Source organism: Thalassophryne amazonica, chromosome 4, assembly GCF_902500255.1.
Source record: "Thalassophryne amazonica chromosome 4, fThaAma1.1, whole genome shotgun sequence".
NCBI classification, from domain to species: Eukaryota; Metazoa; Chordata; class Actinopteri; order Batrachoidiformes; family Batrachoididae; genus Thalassophryne; species Thalassophryne amazonica.
In genome coordinates, this window is record NC_047106.1 from 61,243,971 (window position 1) to 61,261,619 (window position 17,649).

Consider the following 17,649-nt stretch of genomic DNA (forward strand, 5'->3'; position numbering starts at 1 on the left):
ATTGACAGGCTGGAGGGTCAGGAATTGCTGGACACAAATGCATGGCTTGACAAACAGCTATGGTTTTTTAGAATGCTTTACTGTAATGGATTGCAGAGGTTGGTACACGAGGAGGCAGTTAAAGAAAAGCAGCAGTACAAAAATCATCAGACATAAAGGCATGTTCGTTGCAATGAGCTGGAGGTCAGGAACATACAAGGAGGCAGGGCAGGACTATGGAACGCAGGTACCAGAGCTGAAATGAAGGCACAAGGCATGACATAGTGGCAGAGGAACTAACACACCCAGTGAGCTTATATAACCCCAGGTGGTAATCAGCAAATCAGAAACAGGTGTGCATGGAAAGCACCAGAACAAGGGCAGGGCCAGACAGAGGGAAACATCCATCACCAAAAATCAAGAGACAGACAAGAGAAGCACTGACAGACAGACCCAAGCAGAAAAACCCAGCAAGAGAATACACAAACAAAAACCAATGAAATACAAAAAAATAAGAAAGAGATCAAAAGAACGAAATAAGAACAGACAACCAAACAAAACTCAAACCCTGACAATATTTGCAAATTAAATCAGCACTTAAATGAACAATCAAGTCAAATTTTAAGGTTTCAGATACCCTTCCTTTGACATGGAATTGCTAAATGTTACACCTTCAACTTCAGAAGTTATTTTTCAAAATATATAAATTAATATCTAAGAAGCCGATTTGCTCTGTGTAAGCCTGATCCTGTCAGATCTCAAAAGCTAAGTAGTGCAGCATCTAGCTAGTACTTGGATGGGAGACCTCATTGGAACACCAGCGACTGTGTATGTTTCTCCAGGTAAAACTGGAGTTGCGTCAGGAAGGGCATCGGTGTAAAACTTGTGCCAAATACCTATGCGGCTCTGACTGTATCTGCTGTGACGACCAGAAACAATAACGGGAGCAGCTGAACTGACAACATAAATAATATCTTAATGTGACAACTATCTCTATCCCCTCAATTAATGGGAACAAGAATTATCAATCACCTCAAAGTCAGAGTGTCTGGATGAATATTTGCAACAAAAATTTCACTATGACAAATAATACTAACATGCAGGTAATCCAATACAAACAATTCACAGATTTCATTATACTAGACAAAGTTGTTTAAAATGAGTTTGGCCCAGACTGACATATGAACACATGATGTTTCGGATACTTACCTCCACACTACCTGGAACTGCACATTCATCAAACTCTTCTGTCAGAAATTACTGAGAGTCTTTCCAAATTTTTTGGGCTGCCCCATCCAACTCTCCCCAATGCTCTGCTCACTAGATGATTTATCAGAACTGACTCCTCATATTCTCACTATGGCCAACTAAACTATCTTCATGCATTGGAAATCATGGAACAGCACAAACTTTGCAAATTGGAAAAAGAATCTTATGAGTACAATCTGCAGAAAAAAATGTCTGCAGCAATAAGTCATGAAACTCAAAAAATGACGCATACTTTATTGTCTTGTGACTGTTGCGTTCATTCCTGACGAGGGTCAGGACCATGCTATGATATGTTGAATAAACACTGATTGCTAATTTCAATAACGTAGATATGAGGCAGCACTTTTCTGTCCACAACGTGAGGCTTGGCCCTTTTAGATGGATGGGGCCTGTGCTCATTGTGGCGCAGGGTTTTTTTTCCCATGTTGCTGTGGGTGTCAGCCTGTGGTGATGTAGGACCTAGAGGGTGTGGGTGCACTTTTGTAGTCGTTGGCTTGGCTAATATCAGGAGGTGTTCCAAATTGTTGCTGTCTGGGGGTGGTATGCTGCAGGGCTGCCCAGGCCCCCCTAGGTTGGTGTGGTTTGCCTCAAAGGTGGCTGGGCATGGTAAGTGTGCAGCCCTAACTCAGGAGATGCAGTGATGTGTCCAAGGAGTGGCATTAGCCATTGGCCCGCAATCCTGGTGGAGTTCTGTGTTCTGCCTGACACTGGAACTTGGGTTTGTAACCTGTGTCTTATGCTCCTGGGGTAGCTTCACACTCGTTGGCGTGGGGTGTTTGGGTGCACTTTTATTTTAGGATGGCTAGGCTATGTCCCTGTGGTTGTTTTCTTGCCCCGGGTGGCATGGAGGTAACGGCCCTACCCAGTGCCATGCCCTCCTTGCTACATGGTGGACTGTGATATGCTTGCTGTGGCTGTGAGGGCCCTGCATGGCCATGGGACTGGATCCAGTTGGTGCTCGCTGACGGGGACATCTTAGGCAACCAGAACTGCAACTCTTAGGGTTGCCACAAATGCCGGTGAAGGGTTTCAGGTAAAGTAATTATATTCCATTCTTATAGCAGTCCTCCCATTTGCTGATTGTGCCCAAAATATCCATCCTGATGACACACATTGAGGAAATTTGGCACAAGAATGGCTTGTACCTTCTCCCATCTTTGGAGGAGATTCACCACACCCACTGCCTCAGGAGAGCCCGCAGCATCGGTCCGGACTCCTCACACCCGGTCACCACCTATTTGAACTCTTACCTCTGGGAGGCGCTTTTTAGAACAATAAGGAGTAAAACAAAACAGACCGAAACAGACTGAACAGCTTCTTTCCAAGAGCTGTTGTTGCCCTGAAACGCCTCAACCCCACTGTAACAGTCTTTTTATAACTTCATATTTTTATGTCTTTTTATAACTTTTATATGCACTAGCGTTGTTTTTTTTGTTTGTTTTTTTTTTACACTGCTTTACTTTTTTTAGAGCTGTTTTTGAATTTCGTGAGCCCCTGTTGGGTTTGCACCCTGTTTTAAGAAATGAGAGGCACAGGACACTGTAAAAAAAAACCATTCAGAGAGAGACAACTATATCTTTTATGCTCTGCGCAGAGGAGGAGAGCAGGCAGTAGCAGCTTGTAAGTGCTCAGCTCCAAAGCTCTACTAAAATCCCCTCCTCTGGCTCGGCTTTTTATTTAGTTCACCAACATGAGAAAAAACAAACAAGGACAGTCAGGGAGAGGTTACACATGAGTCATGTCTGCATGAGGGAGATAGCAAGGCAAGGTAGCGGCTGAAACCTTCCATTCCTGCGACATGAGCCTTGTGGCTCGTCAAAAACAGGGTAAGGCACTTATGCAAAAGGAAAAATAGTTTGCTCAATCATGAAGAATGCAGACAACAAGTCTATCTTTTTAAAACCTCCTCTTCTCACAAAGAGGAAAAGTACACATAGTCATAAAAGGAAATAAATGATAATATAAGCATGAACTATATAAAATAAATGATAATATAAGCATGAACTATATAAAATCCTTGACAGCCCCTGAGGAACAATGACAAATAAAGAATTCTGATTCTGATTCTCTCAATTGTTCACAATCGGAGCAAAAATTCATATGTAATCCTACTTCTTCCTATGGCCTGCTATTTCATATCCAATTATCAACGGGAATAACCGCATATTCACAAATACACCAATTATGTAGGATTCCATTTATGTGATTGTTTCTGCATTTACACCAGCATGTGCACAAAATGCTACCTTCTGCATTTCTTCCACACTTTTTCCAGGAAGTGAAACCTTCTCTATTAACATCTCAAATGTGTTTTCTGTTGAAGCACACAGCATGCGTTTCATGGGTTTCGTGTTGAATCAGAAGCAGGCTTCTGTTTATTACATCTTGTACCTGATTCTGCCCTTTCATCTATTTTTACACAAGATTACCCCTGATATGCAACTATTAAATGTGATGTCTTTTTTTTTTGTTGTTGTTAATTTGATTTGTCTAACCTGATTTCACAATCTTCTACAAAGAACTACTTTTACCACCAATTGCACTGAATTTTAGGCCCCTATGCATATCTGTCACTCCCCAAAATCAATGAACAATCAGTTATCAAAAACTGTCAATGGGAGATCGGTTCTTACTTGCAGTATGCCTTTGTAGTGGCTCTTCCTAAAAATGGATTCGACAGGTTCATAATTTTGTTAACCTTCTTCAAAGCCTTATTTAAAATAAATAAACAAAAATGCAGCTCCACATAAAAGATAACTGCATTTATGGAGCATATTACTCAACTTGTCTTTGGATAATGCCTCAATGTCAGTCACAAAAACAGTGGTGTGGAGTAGTTCAGTGTCTTGCTCAAGGACACTTATGATATGTAGACACTAGTTGTGATCCACCTCAAGCTTCCTTTGTACCTATTTTCATTTGATATAATGAAATACAGAGGATAAACAGAATGTCTAAACTCGGGATCTCTTTATTAAAAAGCTCAACATAAGAATGTCAAAAATGCTGCCAATACATTATTTAATTATGAGGCTATTTGCTGGCAGAGCTTTAAAATTGTTGGACATCCGCATCTGATAGTTTTATCTTATGAGACAATAAAGGATAATGGCTTAAAATCAAGTGCACAGGCAGGCACAGCTGTTACTGGACTCGATCCAGGACCACTGAGTGCTAATATGAGGCCATGCAGTACGATAATGGCCATACATTTGATAAAATGTCAAATAAATCAAATAAATCTCACTACTGGGGGAAAGAACTGCCAACTTGGTGCTCGTCCCAAGCCAAAATAGCGAGGATTAGCAGCAGGAAGGTCATCCAGCTCTAAAACCTTTTCCAAAATCAGAAATGATAAATGATGAAACAATTAATCAAGCAGATCAATCAGTGTCTTGAGGAGTTATATTGTAAGCTTTGCGAAATGGAAGTTTCAACATTTTCATTCACATAATGTCATGTATGACAGGAAGAAAGGGTTTATTTCTGAAGTACGTAACGTTGAGAGTGATTTGATTCATGCATAATGGTTGTACAGGATGAAATGTAAATATGGCAAAGGAACAGATTTAAAATAAAAATTATATATTAACATTATATTTTGAGGATGAGTAGATGAGCACCTTCTACACTGTGTGAAATAACAGTATTACTCATAGTTACAACACGAGCTGGAGGTAAAGGATAACCTTTGTAATCCAAGTTCACAACAGTGGATGGGCTCCCATTACCCCCCAAAACTGTGCAAACTGAAGTGAAAATATGCTTAATGGAAACATGTATTTTGAAAAAACTCAAATACTGCCAAAAAAATTTGCGCCCGCATGAAATTCTTTTTGAAAATGTTAATTGAAATTTGCGATTACAGCATGTACAGAAAGTGTGTCATAACTTTCTAAAATACACGACGTGGTACATGTGGACACAGTAAGAGATGGTGCATTTGTTCAACGTTCTAAGAGATGATGTTATGGCAATATTGGATTAAAAACCCCCAACAAAATAGTAATATTTAGTAGGACGTTCGCTTCCATTACCATCATTATTGGAATTACCCAGCAGCATCATTCAAGAACTCAATGGAAATGCTGTCATTTTCTATTATTACTATTATTATTATTATTATTACATTCTGAAATAATCATGTCTAATGTTCTGTGGACTTTGTACCAGACCATACTGTGTGAAGAAAGAGCTGAGTGAATGAATGAAAATATGGATAATCTTTTATGCACATCTGTAATGGAAACACACATTTTCAGCCTCAAAGACACTGTTTTTCATTGAAACAGCACAAATCTTCAAACAGTTATTTTCAACATAATTCCACTGAACTAAAAAGACTAGGATTTCGGGGGTGTGGCTGTATATACAATGATGAAGAAGGAGTTTCATAGCTATTAAAATATTATATTCCATCAGGATTAAAATTAAGCAAGCAGTAAAAAATTACTTGTATTAACATAGACTGTATGGACACACACTGTTATTGACAAACATTTCATGTGTGATGCTCAAGTGTGCTGGTTTTGGATGTTGCCATCTTTGCAATGCCTGACTGCACCTAACACTCAGTCAACCTATAAATGGTTAAGGGCCCCTTCACACATAGTGCGAAGTTTGGACGAAGTGCACACTTAGTGCACATGACGCAGGAATCGTGTGAAAAACGTGTAATGTCGTCCCTGTCGCCAATGCCTTGTACACTTGTTGCTACAAGTATTTGCGCACACAAGCGCCTGAAAGACAAAGTGTGTGCTGTGAGAACCCATCGCACCCTCTCACGGCAGGTGCCGGCCAAATCCCAGGTGACACGCATGATCATCTAACACCGATTGCATGGCACCTACAAAATGTGGCCAGTCGCACTCTTGGCACAACAAGAGACTGCAGAGGAGCACTGTCGTACTGCTGTGAAATTTATCTAAGTTCCCCACAAGTGTGACTTTGCAAATACACACATTGATATGTGGGTGTGTGTGCTCCACTCGCCATAGGAGTGACTTCCGACAGAAGCAGCTGTGGTGATTTGTCATTCTGGACATTCCAGCTGGACAACATCTACTATGCTTGAACAGTTATGGACACGTGTCCACTGTGAGGCGCATATGCCTGATTGCTGTATTTATGTGGACATAAATAAAACACATAATGCTGTTGTGGCGACAAGCTGCAGCACAGTGATGTGCGCGCATGGAGCAGACACTGACAGCCCCCAGGTTGAAATGGACCGTCAGATCAGAACACGCAGCGGGCGATCTGATCCATCACAGTAAGGCACTTTGAGCATCTGTTTCTGTTGGAAAATTGCTCTAGAAATGCAGATTTACCATTTTGCTAAAAAGAAGCTCATTCTGTAAGACCCAGCCCCTCATCAGCACTCAAATTGTAATCACTCAGTGAACAGTAGTCCCAGAAGAGTACAGCTAGGCTAAGATAAGTGGCAAACTCTACAATCGATCATCTTAACAATGATATTTACAACCCCAATTCCAATGAAGTTGGGACGTGTGTAAAATGTAAATAAAAACAGAATTCAATGATTTGCAAATCCTCTTCAATCTATATTCAATTGAATACACCACAAAGACAAGATATTTAATGTTCAAACTGATAAACTTTGTTGTTTTTGTGCAAATATTTACTCATTTTGAAATGGATGCCTGCAACCGTTTCAAAAAAGCTGGACGGGTCAACAAAAGACTGGGAAAGTTGATGAATGCTCAAAGAACACCTGTTTGGAAACAGGTGAGTGTCATGATTGGGTGTAAACGGAGCATCCCCAAAAGGCTCAGCTGCTCACAAGCAAAGATGGGGCGAGAATCACCACTTTGTGAACAACTGCATGAAAAAAATACTCCAGCAGTTTCAGAACAATGTTTCTCAATGTTCAATTGCAAGTAATTTAGGGATTCCAACATCTACAGTCCACAATATAATCAGAAGATTCAGAGAATCTGAAGAACTTTCTACACATAATCGGCAAGGCTGAAAAACCAACATTGAATGCCCGTGACCTTTGATCTCTCAGGCGGCACTGCATTAAAACCAACATCATTATGTAAAGGATCTTACCGGATGGGCCTCAGGAAACACTTCAGAAAACCACTGTCAGTTAACACAGTTCATTGCTACATCTACAAGTGCAAGCTAAAACTCTACCATGCAAAGGGGAAAGCATACATCAACAACATCCAGGAAACTGTCAGGCACGGCGGGTGCCAGGCCACTCGAAGTGTTAGGACCCATAATGCAAACTCTCGGGCTAGGCTTGGATGTAGAAGAAATCCTAGTTTTTCATTTCAGGCTCTGGTTCGGTACACAGGTGATCAGTCTGCGAGGCAGAAGCACAACGGTCAGGCAAAAACGCAGTCATGGGCAAGCAGGGTTCAAAGGCACGAGCAGACACAGAATCATGGACGAGCCAAAAGGCACAGTCAAAAAACACAAGCAGGATCTGGATACACGGCAAATCAAAACAGGACTAAATACAGTGCTGTAAGAGTGCAAAGGCAACAACGAGCAAGGGTTGTGGTGGCTGGGAGGAGATTAATAAGACAGGAGTTAACAAGGTGCACGTGAGCAACAATCAAGAAGGGGCCTACTGAACGAAGATACGACATTGTGCAAGACAGTGAGGAAGGACACACAAGGTGGAGTGAGGAAAAGACAAAGATATGTGAACAGGTGCACAGAGCGTGAGTTGAAGGAAAACACAAAGCAGACAGAGTTAAAGTGAGAGAAAAACCATGGCAGGTGCAGGACGTGAAGTGAACATAAGTAACTGGGCATGAGACGAGGACCATGGGCTGCAGGTGCAGGATGTGGAGTAGGAACAAAAGGCCAAAAACAAAACTGAGCTGCAACTAAATAATATTACCGTGAACAGGAATCAAACATGAACATGAGAATTAAACTAAACATGAACTGGCAACATAGACTTTAACAGGACAGAAAGCAAACCAGAGAAAAACTAGATAAAAACTGCTCAGAGAATTATAAGAAATTTAACACAATGACAAAACTAAACTGGAACAGGCAAACATAAACTCTAAGTTGAAAAGAAACAAACCTGACAAGTGCAAACAGAAAAGAGAACAGCAAAAATAGATAAAACGATAACTAAATGATAAACCATGAAAACACAGGACTGATAGAATGGAACTGAAACATGGCCAAAGTATAAAAGTAACAAGGAAAGAAAGTGACAAAGCAAAATTAGGACGTAGAATAAAACACGATGAAAGTAACAAAGAAAACAATGTGACAAATCAAAACAGAACTGAGAATAACCATATGATGAAAATAAAATAACTAGTGAATCATAACAAGAACAAAGTGACAAGAAAAACATGACAGAATAAATCATGATGAAAATAATTACTAATAAATCAAAGCCGAAGCAGACACGAAACCACAAAAAGGGGAAAAACAAGGGCTCAGCGCCCTGACCTGGCCAAATCCCTGACAGAAACGCAACCACCTTCTCTGGGCCCGAGCTCATTTGAAATGGACAGACGTTAAAGTGGAAAAGTGTGCTGTGGTCTGATGAGTCCATGTTTTGAATTGTTTTTGGAAATCATGGATATTGTGTCCTCCGGATAAAAGAGGAAAAAGACCATCCAGATTGTTACCAGCCAAAGTTCAAAAGCCAGCATCTGTGATGGTATGGGGGTGTGTTAGTGCCCATGGTATGGGTAACTTACACATCTGTGATGGCACCATCAATGCTGAAAGGTACATCCAGGTTCTGGAGCAACACATGCTGCCATCCAAGCAATGTCTTTTTTAGGGACGTCCCTGCTTATTCAGAAAGACAATGCCAAGCCACATTCTGCACGTGTTACAACAGCGTGGCTTCGTAGTAAAAGAGTGTGGGTACTAGACTGACCTGCCTGCAGTCCAGACCTGTCGTGCGTTTGAAATGTGTGGCACATTATGAAGCACAAAATTATAACAACGACCCGGACTGTTGAACAACTGAAGTCATACATCAAGTAAGACTGGGAAAGAATTCCACCTTCAAGCTTCAAACAATTAGTGTCCTCAGTTCCCAAACGCTTATTGAGTGTTGTTAGAAGGAAGGTGATGTAACACAGTGGTAAACATCCACTGTCCCAGCTTTTTGAAACGTGTTGCAGGCATCTATTTCAAAATGAGCAAATAGTTGCACAAAAACAATAAAGTTTATCAGTTTGAACATTAAATATGTTGCCTTTGTGGGGTATTCAGCTGAATATAGGTTTGAAGAGGATTTGCAAATCATTGTATTCTGTTTTTATTTACATTTTACACAACGTCCAAACTTCAGTGGAATTGGGGTTGTATATTTAGTAAGATAAATATGCGTATAGTTACCTCTGCAACAAACTGAGCAGCTGGACACTCCTAATGATGTTTCTGCCTCATCAGTGGTACTGTAAAAGAAGCAGTTTACTCTGAGTGGTTCGTGCTGCCCCATCCAATACCAATTAGCCATTTAGCCCTGGGTGGTGTTTGTGTTCTAAATCATTAATGCACCACTTAAATTGATTTTCTGGCCAAGTAAAAAGATGACCACCAACAACATCTAAAAATAGAGCCTATAGGTAGAAAAAGTTCTCCTTTAATACGAAAGACAAAGCGTGATATTTTATGCTAATTCTGTCTGAAGTAGGCAAGTTCCAAATACTGAATGACCATAAGCCACCAAACCACTAAAAGAGCTCTGAAGGAGTTAACAGGTTTGTCTGTGTGCTTTTCTGGTGCATCACCAGTTATACAGCTTCATAGTGGAGTCTGTCTGTCTGTCTATCTATCTATCTATCTATCTTGATTTTGATTACATGCTAAACAAACAAATAAATAAATCAATAGTTAATTTCCCAGTGATCATTCGTTAGTGTGTGACTTTGTACTGCGCTGTGGTGACTATAGGTGTTCTCTGTTCACCCCTATAGAACTGTCCACATTCATTTGCTGTGGATGACAATACTGTCCCAGCTGTGAACGGTGTAAAACCAGTGTGCCAGTACCCGTATTTGTAGAGATACAGATGCTGACAGACAGCGTTCTGTCACTCCCCGTGTCACCACAGCATCTGGCTGCTCAGTCCTCCAGGCATCCTGGTTCAATCAACAACAGCTGGTTATTACAACAAAAGGCGCTAGTTCGCCTCTTTAGGCTTACAAAGACTCCTCAGTGTTCTGAAATTTTATAGCTAAAGACACGGTTGATTTCTTTCCTTCATTTGAGGCTTGCTTTGGCACAAAATATGTCTCTGTTTTAATTTCTTGTAAAAGGGATAATTATGTCACATATGTCTCTCATATGGAAAATCACATATATGGTACTTGGATATATTTAGTTTTTATTTTTCTGTGTTTCTCAAACTTATGCCTGTAAGCTGTGAAAATCATAATTATGTTCAACTACATTTATGTTTAACTGCATTTAATTTGAATCCAAACACCGTTTTATGATTTTGTATGTTCACAGTAAATTTGCAGAGTCAAATTACACTCTTATTAGAGCTGAACAGCTTTTATCACCCACAGAAACGTGATCATGTCTGAAACCCATGTCACATCCACCATGAAACAGAACTGCCCCAGCCGTGGATGATGACAAGCCAAGCAGAAAACAGGTGCAAGTCCACCTCTGATGTAAACCATCTATCTTGCCACAGCCAGGTGAAATGTGTCCTTGGCCTTCTCAGCTGCTGAGTTTACAAATACTGCTGTCTCTCAATGGTGATAACTGGATGTTGTTGGTGCTCAGTCTCTTCAGAGGATCCTTGGGTACCACTGAAATAACTTTGTGTCAAACAAATGGCTGCTTAGGTAACTGGTTTGACCAAGTCTCACAACCATGCTGTAAGACGGGAACATTTAGACCTTCTTTCTCCTGCAAAGATATCACCATCTCCAAGCACCTCTGTCCAATGATGTCATAAGACCCCCAGAGACATGAATGTCACTGCTGAGATGACTGAATCAACATGTTTATTAGACCGCATTCCTACCAGGCTGCTCAAGGAAGCCCTACCATTATTTAATGCTTCGATCTTAAATATGATCAATCTATCTTTGTTAGTTGGCTATGTACCACAGGCTTTTAAGGTGGCAGTAATTAAACCATTACTTAAAAGCCATCACTTGACCCAGCTATCTTAGCTAATTATAGGCCAATCTCCAACCTTCCTTTTCTCTCAAAAATTCTTGAAAGGGTAGTTGTAAAACAGCTAACTGATCATCTGCAGAGGAATGGTCTATTTGAAGAGTTTCAGTCAGGGTTTAGAATTCATCATAGTACAGAAACAGCATTAGTGAAGGTTACAAATGATCTTCTTATGGCCTCGGACAGTGGACTCATCTCTGTGCTTGTTCTGTTAGACCTCAGTGCTGCTTTTGCTACTGTTGACCATAAATTTTATTACAGAGATTAGAGCATGCCATAGGTATTAAAGGCACTGCGCTGCGGTGGTTTGAATCATATTTGTCTAATAGATTACAATTTGTTCATGTAAATGGGGAATCTTCTTCACAGACTAAAGTTAATTATGGAGTTCCACAAGGTTCTGTGCTAGGACCAATTTTATTCACTTTATACATGCTTCCCTTAGGCAGTATTATTAGACGGTATTGCTTAAATTTTCATTGTTACGCAGATGATACCCAGCTTTATCTATCCATGAAGCCAGAGGACACACCACCAATTAGCTAACCTGCAGGATTGTCTTACAGACATAAAGACATGGATGACCTCTAATTTCCTGCTTTTAAACTCAGATAAAACTGAAGTTATTGTACTTGGCCCCACAAATCTTAGAAACATGGTGTCTAACCAGATCCTTACTCTGGATGGCATTACCCTGACCTCTAGTAATACTGTGAGAAAACTTGGAGTCATTTTTGATCAGGATATGTCACTCAAAGCGCATATTATGTTATGTGTCGGACGCAGCTCGGAGAACCGACCAGTGTTTGAAGGACCCAGTATGAAATAAGCAGAGCACGGTACAAAGGCTAACTGAATTTAATACATAACAGTGATACAAAAATAACAGAAAGTGCGGTCTGGCGTGGTGCGCTCCCAGCAGCGCTAACGGTCCGGAGCCAGAAGCTGTTCGGACCCAAGGACCCCGCCGACACCCCCCAGGTGGCCGCAACAAACCGAGTCTGTGAAAGAAGGAACCATTATGTGAGTCCACACTCTACACACAGAGAGAACACTCAAAGGTGTACAAACAGCAAACACTTCCTGGCTTGATTACTAATCAGCTTCCCAACCTGCAGGCATGGAACAATCCAGTTCACAAAACTCCACTGCAGTGGAAGCTGATACATGACTAACATACAGCTCAATATAATAAAGGTGTGAGGGACACCACAATTTACTGACTGTATAAATGTTAGTCACAAAATCTAACGTACCTCAGGAAGTGTGCTGACGAGCGTGAGGACCTCACCCCCTCCTCTTTCACAGACCGTGCATCAAACCCTGGACATTCTCTGCATCCACTGATGATGAGATGGCTCCAGAGACGATGATCTCACCCGTCTGGTCACAAGGTCGAGTCTCTGGCAAACCACACACTGCACACTCCAGTCTTAATGCCACCATGTTCCAATCCCTATAGATTGCCACCTCAGCTGTGAGTCCTGACGAGCCGCAGGTGATCAGGGTGAGGTCCTGATAACCTCAGCAACACAGCCACTCAGTCCCAAATGCAAGCCACCTGGAAGGAAAAACAAAAGACAGAAACAAAAAGACAGCCAGGCCCCCCAGCCATACAACAGTACCCCACCCTCACGGGAAGCCTCCCGGCGACCACACAAACCTGGCCAGGAGAAACACCCCCCTCCAGGGGACCATGGTGGAAACCGCATCTGCATTCGTCTTCCAATAGAATGGTTGATGTCCTCTCCTCTGGCTGCATCCTTGCCTTTGTTTTCAGTCAGTACTTAGCACAGGTGTGGCCAGGAGTTCTTAAACCTGTGCAGTCAGCCCTTATCCAACCATGTGCGGTCATTAGTCATAAAACAAAAAAGACAAACACAAACAACCAAACCACCCCCCCCCCCCCTCCCCAGGGGACCGTCCTATCAAACCCCGGGATGAGGAGAAAAGAAAACACCCCAAACTTAAGCCCACAAAAAAAAGCGCCTAAAACCCCCCCCCCCCCAAACGACATGTAGGGACCAACACCCCCCAGAGGACTTCCCGCCAGCTCCAGGAGTAATAACCACAGCCGAGGTCCCTCTGGGATCCAACGTAACCACTGGGACTCCCAGCGCCTCCCAGAGGACCACTCGTCAAACCCCAGGAGACGCCTCCCCTCACGACCACGGACCCAGCCCCGGCCCCGTCTATGGCTAGATGGACCCCACAGCCCTTTCCCCCCACAGAGGACACCACAGTCAACCCTGAGGGCGGAAACTGGGGGGAAAACACCCCCCCCCCCAGGTGCAGAGGTTACCTGGGAAACCCCCAGCATAACCACACTGCACCACTCCAGCAACGCCGGACACTACGGCTCACACGGCTGGAGCCAGAGGAGAAGAGAGGGAACAAAAAGAAAATACCCCAAACCCCCCCTTCCCCTCCCGGGTGCAGAGGTTACCTGGGAAACGCCCAGCACAACCTAACTGCACCACTTCAGCAACGCCGACACTACGGCTCACACGGCTGGAGTCAGAGGAGAAGAGAGGGCATAACAAAAAACAAAACAAAAAAAAAGAAAGAAAAAAACAACAACCCAAATACCCCCCCCATGACCCCCCAGGGGACCGTCCCATCAAACCCTGGGAGGTTGAAACTGAAAAAAAAATAAAAAGAAAGACTAACAGACTGACATAAGGTTGCTCGGGTCCTTTTTTTTTTTTTTTTTTTTTTTGGCAGAACTGCAGGGTCACGACCCCAGACACTAAATAGTGAAAAACAAAAAATAAATAAATCCCACACAAAAACCAACTCAAAAAACACCCACACGAAATGAACTAACACAAAACAAATCAGTGACGTATACCGTTAAGCTCAAACAAATCGAACACACCTGTTCTAACTTAAGAGCTTAACGGTAATGTGACTAACTCACCAAAAGAGGGAGCCAAAGTGCTAAAAATGAAAAAAAAAAAAACCCTTTGGTGACAGAAAACAAACGAGCTGCATCTCCGTGCGCAGCTGTGTGCAACACACAACCAAAATGTGCTCAACTAAATAACGCCGGAGCTGATACAACAGACGCAGTAGTTATCTTTATCCGGGGAAACGGGGCTACAACTGTAACACAGGAAGCTCAGCGGACCCGTGCCACAGAGGCTCCGCCGTGCGCGTGCACCCATTATAGACACACTCTTGCAGCTCCCGTTTAAACCTCTTATCCGGTCGGAGCGTGACGTGAAGCCGTCGCCAGTCACACTCCACCACGACCCACGGATAAGGCACAAACACAGGAACACGGCTGCAAGAGAGCACAAATCAGTATTCAGTAATGGGTCTCAAACACGCACCATCCGGGCGGAGAGCACCCGCAACTGATCCGGATAACTTCTGAACGTCTGCTGCCGCCTTCCCGGCACGTTACCGTCTCTGCTACCGCTGGGTCCGTGATGTTTGGCCAGAGACTACTGTTATGTGTCGGACGCAGCTCGGAGAACCGACCAGTGTTTGAAGGACCCAGTATGAAATAAGCAGAGCACGGTACAAAGGCTAACTGAATTTAATACATAACAGTGATACAAAAATAACAGAAAGTGCGGTCTGGCGTGGTGCGCTCCCAGCAGCGCTAACGGTCCGGAGCCAGAAGCTGTTCGGACCCAAGGACCCCCGCCGACACCCCCCAGGTGGCCGCAACAAACCGAGTCTGTGAAAGAAGGAACCATTATGTGAGTCCACACTCTACACACAGAGAGAACACTCAAAGATGTACAAACAGCAAACACTTCCTGGCTTGATTACTAATCAGCTTCCCAACCTGCAGGCATGGAACATCCAGTTCACAAAACTCCACTGCAGTGGAAGCCGATACATGACTAACATACAGCTCAATATAATAAAGGTGTGAGGGACACCACATTTACTGACTGTATAAATGTTAGTCACAAAATCTAACGTACCTCAGGAAGTGTGCTGATGAGCGTGAGACCTCACCCCCTCCTCTTTCACAGACCGTGCATCAAACCTGGACGTTCTCTGCATCCACTGATGATGAGATGGCTCCCGAGACGACGATCTCACCCGTCTGGTCACAAGGTCGAGTCTCTGGCAAACACACACTGCACACTCCAGTCTTAAATGCCACCATGTTCCAATCCATATAGATGCACCTCAGCTGTGAGTCCTGACGAGCCGCAGGTGATCAGGGTGAGGTCCTGATAACCTCAGCAACACAGCCACTCAGTCCCAAATGCAAGCCACCTGGAAGGAAAAACAAAAGACAGAAACAAAAAGGCAGCCAGGCCCCCCAGCCATACAACATATTAAACAAATATGTAGGACTGCTTTTTTGCATTTACGCAATATCTCTAAAATCAGAAAGGTCTTGTCTCAGAGTGATGCTGAAAAACTAATTCATGCATTTATTTCCTCTAGGCTGGACTATTGTAATTCATTATTATCAGGTTGTCCTAAAAGTTCCCTAAATAGCCTTCAGTTAATTCAAAATGCTGCAGCTAGAGTACTGACGGGGACTAGAAGGAGAGAGCATATCTCACCCATATTGGCCTCTCTTCATTGGCTTCCTGTTAATTCTAGAATAGAATTTAAAATTCTTCTTCTTACTTATAAGGTTTTGAATAATCAGGTCCCATCTTATCTTAGGGACCTCGTAGTACCATATCACCCCAATAGAGCGCTTCGCTCTCAGACTGCAGGCTTACTTGTAGTTCCTAGGGTTTGTAAGAGTAGAATGGGAGGCAGAGCCTTCAGCTTTCAGGCTCCTCTCCTGTGGAACCAGCTCCAATTCAGATCAGGGAGACAGACACCCTCTCTACTTTTAAGATTAGGCTTAAAACTTTCCTTTTTGCTAAAGCTTATAGTTAGGGCTGGATCAGGTGACCCTGAACCATCCCTTAGTTATGCTGCTATAGACGTAGACTGCTGGGGGGTTCCCATGATGCACTGTTTCTTTCTCTTTTTGCTCTGTATGCACCACTCTGCATTTAATCATTAGTGATCGATCTCTGCTCCCCTCCACAGCATGTCTTTTTCCTGGTTCTCTCCCTCAGCCCCAACCAGTCCCAGCAGAAGACTGCCCCTCCCTGAGCCTGGTTCTGCTGGAGGTTTCTTCCTGATAAAGGGAGTTTTTCCTTCCCACTGTAGCCAAGTGCTTGCTCACAGGGGGTCGTTTTGACCGTTGGGGTTTTACATAATTATTGTATGGCCTTGCCTTACAATATAAAGCGCCTTGGGGCAACTGTTTGTTGTGATTTGGCGCTATATAAAAAATTGATGATTGATTGATTGAATGCCTCTTCAAGTTCAGTACTTAAATCTCATAATAAAACACATCTGGGAGGGAAAATCCAGGAAGTAACTGAAATTCTGGATCTTAGTCTTGATCCAGGACAGCAGCCAGTCTGCTCTGTGTAAGCCTGATCCCATCAGATCTCAGAAGCTAAGCAGTGCAGGATCTGGTTAGTACTTGGATGGGATACCTCTTCAGAACACCAGGGCCCAGCATAAAACTTGTGCCAAATACTGATGCGGATCTGGCTGTATCCCCTGTGTTGACCCTGAACTAAAATGAGAGCAGCCGAATGGACAACGACAACAGTCATGATCCAGGACAGTCGCAAACCCAGATAGTCCAATTCCTCACTCAGCTTCTCATTTGTAGCAATCAGGGCATCCACTGATTCCGTAAAGATCACAGCATCATCTGTGAAGTCAAGGTCAATGGTAGCCTGCTCAATGCTTGATGGAGGGGAAGCAGTAATGGACAACTCAAAAGGTATTGCAGATATGGTAAGGGGGACAGCTAGGAAGGTACTGGGCATGACATCTGGACAGTGGATGGAAGACAAGGAGACTTGGTGGTGGAATGATGTTCAGGAAAGGAGAAAGAGGGTGGTGAAAAACAATTGGAATAGTCAGAGAGATGGAGAAAGTACACAGGATTACAAAGAGATGTGGCATAAGGCAAAAAGAAGTGGCAAGAGTTAAGGAAAAGGCATATAGCAAGCAATACAAGAAGTTGAAAAGGAAGGGGTAAAGGACTTGTACTGATTGGCCGGACAAAGGGACAGAGCTGGAATGGATCTGCATCAGGTTAGGGTGATAAAGGATGCAGATGGATATGTGCTGACAAGCGACTGTTCAGAAGGTGGAGGGAATATTTTTGAGGAATTGGTGAATGAACAAAATGAGAGAGAGAAAAGCCTGGATGATGTGGAGAGAGTAAATCAGGAAGTACAAGAA